Source organism: Melozone crissalis, unplaced genomic scaffold, assembly GCF_028551555.1.
Source record: "Melozone crissalis strain CALT ecotype California unplaced genomic scaffold, PUWL_Pcris_2 ptg000002l_1, whole genome shotgun sequence".
Taxonomy (NCBI): Eukaryota; Metazoa; Chordata; class Aves; order Passeriformes; family Passerellidae; genus Melozone; species Melozone crissalis.
The window spans coordinates 20,724,817-20,738,591 of NW_026535780.1; the positions used below are offsets into that span (position 1 = coordinate 20,724,817).

At 39.6% G+C, this 13,775-nt stretch overlaps 1 long non-coding RNA gene across 2 annotated transcripts; it reads left to right on the forward strand.

Annotated features, from left to right (window-relative positions):
- The first annotated feature begins 3 nt into the window (after positions 1-3).
- LOC128933015 (uncharacterized) lies at positions 4-11,496 on the forward strand. Of its 2 annotated transcripts, XR_008482742.1 has the most exons (5): positions 4-456; positions 3,946-4,029; positions 8,133-8,351; positions 10,266-10,501; positions 11,415-11,496. It is a non-coding gene; the product is annotated as an uncharacterized LOC128933015 (long non-coding RNA). The 2 variants fall into 2 exon arrangements; XR_008482743.1 differs by lacking the exon at positions 3,946-4,029.
- Positions 11,497-13,775: the final 2,279 nt, after the last annotated feature.

Below are 13,775 nucleotides of genomic sequence, written 5' to 3' on the forward strand. Positions count from 1 at the left end.
ACTGTCAGGAAAAGCTTTAGCAGAAATTATTTAACTGTGTGTTGAGATGGAGCATTGAAGTGACTGTAGGTAGTGGGAGGATAGCTTGGCATCCAAGGAAGAGAGCCCATACGTTAATATGTATGGATCAGCATGGATAAAACAAAATACATCTTTTATCTCTGGTGCTTTCACTCTGCTCTTGGTTTGGCTGTGTCTTCCTCCTGGCCTCGTGTCTGTTGTTGCCCACAGCTGTCATTGCAATGTGGGTTTGACTGCCCCTTTGTTCAGTGTTCAACACATCTCTCAGGACATACTCCTGTGTGGCTTCCCTGAATTCCTTTTCTTTGGTACTGTGAAAACATTCCTGAATGTTTCAGGTAAATTTAGTCCTCTCTCTCTCTCTAAAGATACTGGTCTGAGCTTTTTTGTGGGAAATTACGAGTAGCTTTGTACTCAGCATCTCTTAGGATCAAGGTAAGTAAGTATTTCTGTTTGATTTTTTTATGGTAAAAGAATGCTTCCTAACATTCAGAATGATTGAATTGCACAAATCCAGTCATTTGTTCTGCCTTCATCCTAGTTCTAGTAAATAGCTGCTTTTCCTAGAGATTTTATTTCTTAAATCAGGGCAAATCACCCCAGATGCTTGGCTGTATAACAACATCCTGTATTTTTGTGTAAAATGTTACATAATGAATTTCTGAGAACAAGATTTGTGGCTTTTTCTATTACAAACTGTCAGCATGGTGAAAATCTTAGGAATAGGAACCTGACATAAAGTTCTTCATTTGGTGATTTTGCTTTACATGTTTTAAGTTGGTTTGTGATACAGATCTTGGTTAATCTGCAGTTTTTTATTCCTGAGTAAGACATTTCTCTTTGAATTTGTTCAGCTCAGGATCCTGCTTTTTGTATTACTAGAGGTGGAATAATCAAGGTGATATAAAGCAAAAAGAATCAGTATGTAATGGATTGGGAGCATACTGGCTGTTTTCTTAATGCAAAATCTTTACAGGTTCTGTCCACTTGTCAGATCAGCTGCAGTATCATATCACTGGTGTTTCTGAATGTGGCAAAGAGATCTGGTGAAAAGAAAATGTTCAATTCCTATGCAGGCACTGCGACTCTTTGTGCCAAATGAAGAGCAAAGGCTTAGGCTCTGTTGCTGCTACCAGGCCAGCTGCACATTCCCTCTGTTTATTTTGTGATCTGGAGCAAGCATTACAAATGCCTCTTTCTGCACTTGGTCATGTTTTGTTCCAAATGTGCTGAGTCAGGCCAGTTGAGGCAGACCTGTCTGTCCTCTCAAAAGGAATCACTGTCCTGTAAAGTCTTCTCCCAAGCAACTAGCAACAAGATAAGAGGGCACGGCCTCAAGCTGTGCCAGGGGAGGTTTAGGTTGGATATCAGGAGGAATTTCTTTGTGGAAAGAAAACATTGGAACAGGCTGCCCAGGGAAGTGGAGGTGTCACCATCCCTGGAAGCATTCAAGAAATGACTGGATGGACTCAGTGCTGTGGTTTAGTTTGCAAGGTGGAGATCAGTCAAAGGTGTGGCTCAATCTCAGAGGTCTTTTCCAACCTAAATGGTTCTGTGATTCTGTAATATTTCCTTTCTCATCATGGCAGGTAAACAGCAGCCTCCTCTGCCTTGACCGTCCTCCAGCTCTTCAACGCAGCAATTTCCCAAATTTTCCTCATAGCAATATCCTCTGAAGGCAGGTCCTTCTCCAGCCTTCTCCAGTCTATGCAAAGCTGTAGCTAGGCCTGTTCTTGACCCTTTCCCCAACTGTAGCCCAGGGTGGCAGCTTCTGTCCTACAGGGTACTGGAGTTACCTTATAACACTGCAACTCTATGTATGCTCAATTCTAACACTGGATTTTCAAAGAAATTGAGCAAAGCAAGTATTAGTATTTTGCCCAGGATGAAATTCTGGTCACTGAACTTCAGGTTTAAAGTCATCACTGCTGAAATCAGTCCTTTCCTGGTTGCTATACATAAAAACATGCAAACAGCAAACCAAAACAACCCCACCCCAATCCATCAAAAAAACTGCTAAGACATTAATAGCCAACATTACTAGGAGGCTATTTTAAAATGTAAAAAGCCCTTTTACATTAAAAATTAGGAAGAGAAACCAGTCTCCTAAAATGTAGATCACTAAAAGCAAGAGGAACAGTCCACACCAACTTTGGAAACAAGTCAGTCCATTACAGGTTGAATTATTTCACAAGCTAAATATCCCTCCTATAATTGTTTGAATTGGCATCAGTTAACAACCAAGTGAATTTGCAACTGTATGAGTATCAAAAAATGTCCCGCTTTAGTATTAACAAAATTGAAATCAGACTTACTCTGAGCTCAGGGTAACCAAAAAATGGTCCCCATGTGTAAATTTTCTTTGCTTTCCCATCACATACTTGTGATTCTCCTTCTACCTGAGAATATCTTCCATGAGCCATAGGGTGTACCTGCAAATCTGCAGTGACACAAATGTCTTAAGTCAGGATTTCTCTTTCTTTGGAATAGAGTATCAGTGGAGTATTCCATACCTGGAATAGGCATGTCTCTGCAAAAACAGAGATCTGTCACCATTTTTTCACTAGGAAATGCTTGACTTTTACTTTCTGGCAAAAGTCACAGCTCCATAAAAATGAGAAACTTGGATACAAAAAAACCAAAAACCACTAGTGAAAAATGTCATGTTGCCATTACAGCACTGTACAGTAGAATTCCAAGTAATTTAGGTTAGGAAAAACATCTTGCATTGCAAACTTTAGGACATAATTATTCTATTTCACATGTGACTCTGGGTCCACACTGCTTGAAGTACAGCTTTTTTACCTTACACTGTTCATTACTGGGAAGCTACTCATAGAAATGAAAGCCAAGAGATTATTTTTTAATTAGGTACTGTTTGAAAACCAAACTGCAGAATCAAAAAAAGCAGCAGCTGCTGAAAAACATTAGTTTGGCCAGCATAACTAGGGGGGCAGCAGGATTATGCAAGAAACTGCTGATTTGGGAGAGTAACAATGGATTAAAGAAAGCTAAAACCTAATAAATACAGTAACTGTCCTTGGGAAGAAAAAAGAAGCTAAAGATCCAATGTGACTTTCACTTGCTATTTGAACCTGCATCTTCAGAAGTTTGAGCTCTTTGACAATCTGACATTTCCCTCTCCTTGCTTAGGTGTGACTGTTTAGGAGATGTGATATTCTTGTTTCTGGAAGGAGACTTAACCACAAAGATCACTTTCTTTCCATTTTGACCCATTTTTCAGTTGTCTTTGACATTTTTATGTTCTTGCACATGAATATTCTGGGGGGATGCAAACTGAACTTTCCTGGGAAAAGAAGGAAGAACAGTTATCTGAGCCACTGAAATTAAGCTAAGAAGGAAATTCTCACTCATTGAGGCAAGTTTACTCTGTAATTCTCCTGACTCAGCTAATAGCAGGTAACGAACCATTTCTACACCAAGAAGTAGCTCTCAGGAAAAAGAACCAAAAAAACCAAAAAACCAGCTTTCACAGCTAAAGCTCCCTTCCCAAACTCTTTTCTTGTGGACAGTTTGGGCTCAATAGCCATTGAAAATTATTGTGGCAAAGCCTTTCATAAAGACTTAGTGTTTCATGAAAAAAAACCAAAAAAACCTTTAATTTCAAAATTAGTTCAGTGACCAGCCTCCAAAAGCCCATCTATAGCATGTGGTGAGGAAAAAGCAGAGGTACTTAATGCCACAGTCTTTAACAGTAAGACCAGCAGCCCTCAGGGTACCCAGCCTACTGAGTTGGGAAAAGGGAACTATGTTCTTCCTTCTTTTCCAAGGAATTATCCTCCTGGCATCATACAGTGTTTCACTGGATGCTGTCTAAGATTGATGAAAAAAAAAGACTGAGTGTTTATTACAGGTACTATAAAATAGTTTAATTTTTCCTGATAGTGCTGATACCTCACACAGGTGTTTTAGGAATCTGTTGAGCATCATCACTCTCTGTCATTTCCCTTCATGCCTGAGGGCCCCAGGTTGGATTTGACACCTGAGGTGAGAGAAACTCGTGATGGGGTGTGCAGGAAGTGGAGGGGTTGGTGATTAAATTGTTTTTACATGCATTTGAGCATGCATTGCAGTCAGCTTTTATTTCTCACATGCAGTTGCCATCCATTTGTGTTCATAATATGCTGCAGTACTGCCTGTTGTGCAGGAAATAGTCTTTAGAATTTCTTCCCTGGATGATTCCATCATGAGAGTGGGTACCTAACTTTGGTATAGGCAAGGTAAGGTATATCTAAGGGAAAAGAGGGAAAAAATATAATAATATTGTTGTGAATGTGACTGTTACCTGGGCTTTGAGATGAGAACTAAACTTGGTCATACTTGTGCAAAAATTTGCTGGAGTTATGCCCTTCTGATTTTCCTGGGATAGAAACCTCATTTAACCGTATGAAATAACAGAAAAATCTTTGAAAGCAATTTTTCTGTTCCTTCTTCCTTCTCATGCCACCGACATCAAAGCACAGATGTATCTTCTGCCTTTTCCCCTCCCTCGTTTATTTACTTTCTTTTCCTCAGCCTTTGACTGGCATCTCTCCTTTGTCCTGTGAAGACTCATTCAGGGCCAGAGTTAACCTGCAGTCTTTCAGTTTCAATCTGCATTTCTAGCAGAAAGAGTTACATGAAATATTTGTACTGGTTCACTCTAGAGAAAAGCATGTCCATCCTCTACCTTTCTTTTTGCCCCATGGTGATTTTGCTCATGTTTTCCAGGTGCTTCTTTTCAATGAACTCACCAACTGCCCCATGTCAGACACTCATCTCCTCCTATATCATAATGATGTTCTTCTTACTAAGTCTTAAATGCCTTGCAGGAAATTTGGCACCCCAACAGAAATGGTGTTGATGTCTGACAAGATCTGACAGCTGAGTCAGGGTCTTGGCACATGTCTGGCTCTCTGTTATCAGCAGACTCTGTAAAATCATGGTGAAGGATGGGACAGAGTAATAATGATAAAATCCACATTGTTTGATTACACATAATGCTTTGATGGATTATTTTTCTGCACTTGGCTAAGGCATAATGGAAACACAGTGACAGTTCTGTTCAATTGAAGTTCAGAATCTCCCCTTTAGACATACATCCTAGAAATAAAGTAATTGCAAACAATTGGCCTCAGACATGCAGAACAGTGTATCTTTTTGGACTTGTTAAACAGGAATTTTAGGGGTTTTTGGTGGTTTCCCTTTGCAAACAGACTACCTTGACTTGTTCCTGAAAGCAATTTTGGCCTCTGATTTTAAACTGAATTGATATAATTTCTTGCATTAATAGCAAACAAATCAAACCCTTATATTAGAAAGCCAATGCAATTGAAGGGAAAACAAAACATCAGAAAAATAAAACGGAAAACCAAAACAAAAGGACCTTCAAGTCACAAGCCCTTGCTCTTGGCATGCTGTGGTCTTTTCAAAGTTTTCAAATAGCTGCATGCAAAGAAAGGTTTGAGTTATTTATGCTTTCTTTACTTACCTGAACTGCTAACTTTGTCCTTTCTTTCACAGTGGCTGCTTTTTGATTACTTAGAAACACAGAAGCTTCTGTTTGGTTTTTGTGTTTAGTTTTAGCTCATTCTGTATGCTTTGTTTTACCTTGTAGGGTCTACTTACTAGGCAAAAATCACAAGAGTAGCAAAAGTCCCATGTTTGTTTCACAGTATTTACTTCATGGAAATATTCTTTTAGATGCTCTTTGCTGTTTAATTATTTTTTTTTACTAAAAGCTAGTTGTTTAATGACTAGAGCTGGTGCTCTTACATGAAACTAAACTGTATAAATGGTGATATTTAGAGAATAATGCATGTGCTGTGATGTCTTGAGGGCCTTGCATGCTGCAGGAATTGTGGTGTTCAGTGTGTGTGAGACAGTGCACACCTATGGCCAGAAAAATGGGTCAGTGCTTGTCTCTGGGACACCTTTATATGACTGCAGTTGTCTGGAGGAATTGATAATTAAAACCCATCCCATGTCCATTGAGCTGCATGAAGTATTAAACACCAATTGAAGAGATTTCCTCTCAAAAATACATATTTTCCTCACTTTCTCCTAATTCAGGGAAAAGGAATTTAGCAGTATTTACTTACAAGTTACTTACAGTTGGATATATGATCATTTAAACATTATTAATGTATTTCACATAAGCACAGGACTTATTTGTGTACTCAATTTCATTGTCTGGTAACTGATTAACAGAAAAGAAGACTGAATGTTTCTGTTGGCTGAAATAATAATGTTACTACAGTTCTACCGTGAACTTTCTGCTTGGAGTGACGGTTTTTATTTCCAGTCTTTAGCTGTATCAAATACATTAGCTGAGAAGTTGCTTTACATTTTCTGCTTAGGTCAGATCCAGGCCCCTTCAGTTGCTGGCCCCTGCTGAGCCTACTGTGTCAGACTTGTAGTTACCAACACAGAAAAAGGACTTTTTATTTTCATAGTTCTGGGTTCTGATGGGTTTTTCCCCCCCAAAATATGTAGATGGCTGAATAAATGGTCCTAACATCATTGAGAGAGATGGTGAATTCCTAGAGCCTTTGAGGCATAGGAGCCAGCCCTACCTGTGACCTCTATGACAATGACACTTTTCCAGGACTGTAAACTTAATGCAAGTAAAATGAATGATAAATTCATTTTTTAAATGCCTGCAGTTTTTGCAAGTAATAAATACATCCCATCTCCCATCCTCTCACAGTACCATGATGAACCATTTTATACCATTTACTGGCCTGAATTCCTGACTTCTCTCCTAGCCAGTAATTTCACCCAGAGAGAAGTTAGTGGCAGAGGTAATGTGATAGAAAATATTAACCCATTGGACTTGCACCATTTCTTTAAGCAAAGGTGTTCTGAAGACAGGCAGGGGAGGGTTAGAAATCCAAAAAGCCTCCATTTAAAGGGCAGTAGATGAGAAGGTGTTTGAGCTGCAGAGGTGAGGCAGAGAGGCCACTGTCAGTTGTCTCTGTATGATTTTCCAAGGATCCCCAAACAACAACCTGGTGAGGTGTTGTGAGCATACAATATTGTCCTGCAATTGAACCTGCAGGTTCAGGCCAACAACAGTAACAGCAAGGAAAATTCATTTCTAGCTGTCAAAAAATTATTTTTTCTAGTCTGACCTACTTTGTTAGTTCATCTAGTGACCATCTGCAGAAGGAAAATTGTTGCCTCCTCCTTCTTCTGGTGGTGTGGCTACAGAGAGAGATTTGCCCTTCAAAAATGTCAGTGTTTAGTTTAATTTGGAGTGTTTGAAATATGGTTTATTGATTAACCTAGAGATTGGTGACTCTTCACTGTTCTAGAGAGTGGAAAAGAGACTGGTTGAAACATTAAATCCAGTCAGCTCAACATCTTCAAATATTACACCAGTGAAATCCCCAAACCAGACAGTATTGCTGTGTACAGAAACTTCTGGTACTATTCATGCTCTCAATTCCAGATCATATTCACCCATTAATTATAGATGGAGATTTATAGTGGATTGTAACCCCCAAAACCTCCTTAGTTTGGATAAAAACTAATTAATCAACAATGATTCTAATCATTGACAAGTATTGGAACAGTGCTTCCTCCAATCCAAGGAACATCTCTCTCAGCTGAAAAGACAAAGGGACCTTTTCAGTGAGAAATCTGCAGATTTGGGATATAAAAGACACACAAACGCTGAAGTCTTCCTCTTGAGCTTCTATAACATTTCTATTGTCAGTATTCTGATCAGTCAGAGTCCTCCTCAGTAACACACAGTGCAGTAGTCAGTGAGCACACAGATTTGGACATTAAACATTCAAAATGGGTGTCAGGTACCAGTAGAGGCCAGTATACACCAGTTGAAATCCATCAGTAGGTCTGGTAGATCATAGGCTAGAGGGGGTGGAAGCAGACTGACCCTTCTGGTGTGTTCTACACTCACACAGCAGCAGCTGTCCTGCCTTCAAGCAGAACCTTTCACATGTTATCAGGTGCTATGTCAGCAGCTGAAAGAAGTTTTGGTGTAAGCATATGCAGAAGCAAAAAAAGAACCCAGACCAAACTGGGGAGGAAAAAACCTGGGGAAATGGTGACTGTTTGAATTAATGTAATTTATTTTGTGTGAGCAGATAAATGTTGCCTCAGCCTTTGGAGAGTTGAGCTGGAAGGCAGAGTAGCAGCGCCAGCTCTGGAGAGTCAAGGCAGCAAGAAAAAGAGAAAGAAAAAGGAGCAACATCAGCACAGGATGCAACATATTGGAAATGGAAGAGAACTGGAAAAGAGCCAAAACTACAAACATGGGGAAAAAACAAAAGAAGAGCAAAGAAAAAGAAAAAGATGACCAGCAGGTGAAATCTTGTCACTTTACAGAATGACAGAGGATAAAAAAATTACTTAATTTCTCATTCATCAGTTCTTCCATCCCTGGAGATGCATGCTAGTTTTAGACATGCAGCTCCAGAGGACACACAAACCCATCAAGACATGGGTATGTTCTGACTGGACTTGACACTATGGGACACATAGCCAGTGCATGGGGACACCCAGGAAACACACAGCCCTCTGGCATCAGTCCAGCCTTTACTGACCAAGGCAGGGACACAGTGGTGGAACAGTGCTGGTCGAGTGAGGGGGTCTCAGGAATGCTGGCTCAGCAGGCACAGGGTGCTGGGATGAGCTTGCCAGGGTATGGTCCCCAAAGGGAGGTGTATGTGCAGGGCATGGCAGGAGGTTGGGATGTAGCATGGGGTTACAGAGTCCCTGGGTTGGAATCAACATCCTTGGAGAAGCTCTTATGTCACCTTGTGTCTCCCTGGTTGCCTTCAGTCTCTCCCAGTCACTCCAGGACCATTCCATAGTGGCTTTTTAACACCATGCACTGTCTCTTCTCGTGGACAGGGAGGACAGGAATTGCCCCTGTCCAGGGACAGCAGCACCTTGATCTAATTTCCAGCTTCTAGTGCTAGTTTCAGTCTAGTGTCCTCTTGTGTGCTGTCTGAACATGACAGGATGTGACTGGTGCCACAAGGAGGCTGCAGGGACACCCCCAACTCAGACCACCCTTGCTACTCCAGGCTTGCCCCCTGGAGCAGGCACTGAGTCCCAAGAGACACAGAGTGCTGGTGTGGGAAAGCTGGGTTGAGTGCAGATCTTTATGGAAGTGCACTTTTACTGGCCTTCGATCCAAGAAGCCTTTTATCTTTTTTCTTCCAAAAAGTGCTAAAAAGTATTAGTGATAGCCAGAGAAAACCCACAAAACCAGGGTTCCAGTTTTACACACTGTCCCCCACACACCACCCCCATCTCAAAACTTTTTAGTTGCTACATACCCATTTTCTTGCTTAGCTGTTGCTAATGAGCTAGAAGGTTCCCAAGCCTTGCAGTGTGCTTTACATCTTAGTCCAAGTCTCTGTTAATAAGTACAAGTAAGAACATCAGATCCCAACACACTTAATTTGCTCCAGCACCAGCCTTGATCAAAGCTTTTGTTACCAAAAAGAAATTCTTGTGTGCACACCATTTTTTTTGCCTTCAAGATGCTACAGCCATACTTTATAATGAATTCATGAACTCATTCTTTTTTAAACATTTTGGTGTCTGGCAGCATCCTATTTCCATCACAGGTCAAAGTGAAACCAAAAATTATCAGAGCAATAATTACCTGTTGGAATCATCTTACTCACACATATCCAGTACCAGATTTGGACTCCACAGCAAATGCAGTCTCCAGAGAGCTCTCTGGTGTCCAACTGGACACTGCTGATGGAGACTTGCACTGCCCTGTGATGCTGCCTTGTTACAGGGGTTTGTTAAAGATGGACTTTGCCTCATAAGCACTAAGGCTGAGTTGAAATTCTGACCTCTTTGTTTGGCAAGTTGAAGTGGAATTCTCACACAAAGTGTCCAGGTCTTCATAAAGCAGGATCTACAGATTCCAGTCTGCTGATGGCTCCGACTGCCACAACCTTTCCACTGGCAAAGCCACCTATTACTGCCAGAAGTGCTCCAACAACTGAGCTAACAGAAAAATATGATTCATTCACTGGTTTAGTAAATTTTCTTCGGTTCCATATAACCATTTCCATTGATCCCTCAAAAAGGACAATATTTTAATGATGAGATACTGATTTGCAAAAGAGTCATTTTAAGACAGTAAATACAGATAACACAGACCCTGGGCTGATTTCAAGCCTAGTGAATTGTTTTCAATTCTCATTTAAAAATCATCTGAAATTCACTAGCACTGAATTACTACTTTTCAGGTTCAATGAAAGTGTCACATCAAGTTAAATAGGTTGTGGTTTTCTTTTCACAAAGATCAAGCACCTTCTATACAGATACAAGACATGTCCCACCTATGAACCTGGTCTTGTTTGCTGGACCATACAGGAGCAAGAGGCATCGATCTCATCCGGGAAAACAATTGAAAGTCACATCTGGCAGGCCTACAAAGAAAACACAGGAACACTGACATCAGGAAAACAGCATTGTATGAAAGGTAAAATACATGAAAAACATTATGGTTACAAGAGCAGTAGAACTGGTTAGTTTGGGGGTTTTTTGAGGGGGATGGTGGTGCTTTGCAAAATTTTCTTGTTAGCATTATTAATATTTCCCAATACATCCTAAGATTTGCAGTCCTCCAAAACCCCACTGGAAAAGGAAACACTGAGAGTCCCATTTCTGTGGAAGGACCTGACAAAACATGAAAAAAACTTCTTCTTGAGCACAGAAAATTAGTTAGAACTCAGAACATGTGGCACATTTCAATCATACCTGCTCAAATAATAAACAAAACTGTCATTCATATTCTCCTACCCATTCACTCAGGCAGTTGACACATTTCTCATAAAAAAGATAACTCCCCCTTCACCCTGGCTACATTCATTAGCAAATGTCTGGTGCCAGTGTTTCTCTAGTCCCTGGTGTACCATAAAATAGGAAATCTCTGCAATTAAAAAAAAAAAAAACACACAAGAAAAACTCATAACGGAAAGGTGCCTATTATAACCCCCATCCCTAAAACTCACAGCTCAGCTCTCCTCAGCCAAACACTTCATGGACAACACAGCAATAAAAGTGTGAGAAAAGCCAAAATGGGTTCCTTTACAATTCAACAAGGCAGCAAAGGAAATTCATAAAAGGATAATGGATATGTACAAAACATTGAGAAAAGATAGTAACATTCCAGAAGGACACGTCCAACAGCTCTGACATACCAGCAGGGGTATGTCACACACAACACAGTGGAGCCAAACAAACTTCCAGTGCAGAAGCTGAGACCAGGATAACGTAGAAATCACCGGTTCTGCACATTCCTTCTCATTTTCACAAATGGCAAGATTTGAGAGTAAAGCATTTAACTGCCCCTTAAATAGCTTTAAATTTCTGGGTTTGGTCTCCCTTTGCAGGTGATAAAGAAGAAGTAATCTAAAGCTGGGAAGGTATTCTGCATTTCTGCATGTCCATCAGCTGGAAAAGCCAAGATGCTGCTGCTTCAAAATGAATTTCATTTAATAAAGAAGCAAAAGACAAAGATTTTCTTCTCATTGTTTGCAATGAAATGTTTAAAATCCCATTTCAATATACTATGACTGAATTTTGCTGACCAAGAATATATCATGTTAATAATTAAATATCTAATGATTTCATTTTGTAACACAGAACTCAGGTGTTACTCACCTGTCAGAAGTGGACAGATTCTTATTCTAGCCCAAGCACAACAAACACTGCAAGGTTCTAGTTGCAAGTTCTATCTGCAAAACTGATGCTTGAGTGTTTGAAAAAAACCCCAGAGCTTGTGGGAGAGACAAATGGACTTCCATGAGGCAAACTGCAGTTGACTACCAGTAGGTAATTCATTGTACATGAAACTCTAAGGGAAAAAAACTCAAACTCCAGCTTTTAAAGGCAAGACACCTTTAAAGGATTTACACAGTAAATCTCCGAACCTACATATATATGCTGGTTTCTATAAATTTTTTAAATATTACTTTTTAATTTTCTTAACACTACTTTTTACTACTGCTAAAAAACCCCTATTCAACAGTGCTGAAGATTTTGGAGCATTTTTATTTGTTAAAGAAAGCTGCAACCTCAAAGAGGTTCCAACAGAATTTTGATGTCAACACAAAGGAAACGTTCACAGCAATTTTCAAATTGCTGGAGAGAAACCTGTAAACCAAGGGAGCTGTAGACAGCCCATTACTGGAAGCTTTCATAAATAGTGTAAATGTCTCACTGACATGATGAAGTAAAAATCCTTACTGAAACAACTATTTGCATTGGCTCAAGCCCAGACAGATTTGCTTCAATTTTCACATGATCCCTGTGAAGATCTGAAGTGAAAATGCAAGCCCTGATACAGCTGTGTGCAAACAGTGCCCATTCAAAAGTCATAAGGCAGCACAGTGTAAGACATGTATTGCAGCATATCACTGCTATTTCATATTTTGTGAAGAAGATATTTCCTCCACCCTTAAAGCACAGCTCTGGCAAACTGACAGTAAGATTATAATTAGAGAGCAAAAATAAATGTCACTTTAGACTACACTATGCTTTGGAAGAAGTTTTTTTCAGCTAAATTAAAATTACAAATAAATAATCACTCTATGTGAAATAGTAAAGTAAATTAGTGTCTACTTCTTCCAGTAGACACTGGATGATCTCCCATTCTTTGCCTTCTATGCATCTTCTCTGTACAGCCAGTTTTTTCAAGAGTGCTTCTGCACTACTAACAAAGTTGACATATAAGAGCAAAGATAGATAAATACAAAAACCACCATTGAAACCAACACACATGATCTGTATGACATTTCCATATAGTGAATACAAAGCAAGAATTACTGGCATTTAGCTAAGTTTTTGAAACTATTTAAAAATTAGGTCAAATGTTTACTTTTTTATACTTAGGAAGAAGTGTTTGAGGATTTGCAAACAGACCATTTTCAGATGTATTTTCCCCTCTTGCTGAATAGAGTAAAAAAAACCCCATTGAGTAGGAAAAAAAGAATTCTGAAGGTATAGGAAGACAACAGAAAAAATTATGGCAGGCTTTCACAGCACCAAAGTTGCTTTGCATGATAACATGAACTCACTTTTAGTTCCTAGCCTTCCTCAGACAACCTGTTACTTATGTTACTTATTACTTAGGTTACTTATTCTTCTCTTAACCCGAGTTAAGGTCTTGTGCTGATTTTCTATGACTACATATGGTAGAAAAAGCATCTCACTGCTGTTAGTTACACTTTGCAAGCCTTTCAGAAAACAATGTCAGTTTGCACTTCATGGTGAGACTTAAAACACAGACATGCAGGCAAAAACACTAGGACTGCTTCTCTTTGCCTGTATCCAACTTTCTCCTGCATCTTAACTCAGCTGGGTGTTACAAAATTATTTGTAAGCATGAAAGAAAATTTAATTAACCATGAAGCTGCTTCTGATGCCAAGAAAATTGATTTAGAGGACAAGTAAAATCTACAGAAATTTACAACACAAAGAGATCTTTTTGGTTCACAAGAACCATCCCAGCCCATACATAAAAGATCCTCTGGTGTGAAGACCTAACTGGAAGTCTCAAAATAAAGACACTCGTGGCCAATTTAAATACTGGCTGTGCCCGAATTCTTTACACATGAAGCACCTGCCAAATATACCCTGCTGCACACAATCTGAGATTTGTGGCTTAAGCCACAAGCACCTGTTTCCAAAAAACTCATGTTAAACAGCTTGGCCCACACCTTATATAAATCAGTGCATGAAGAGTAATTACA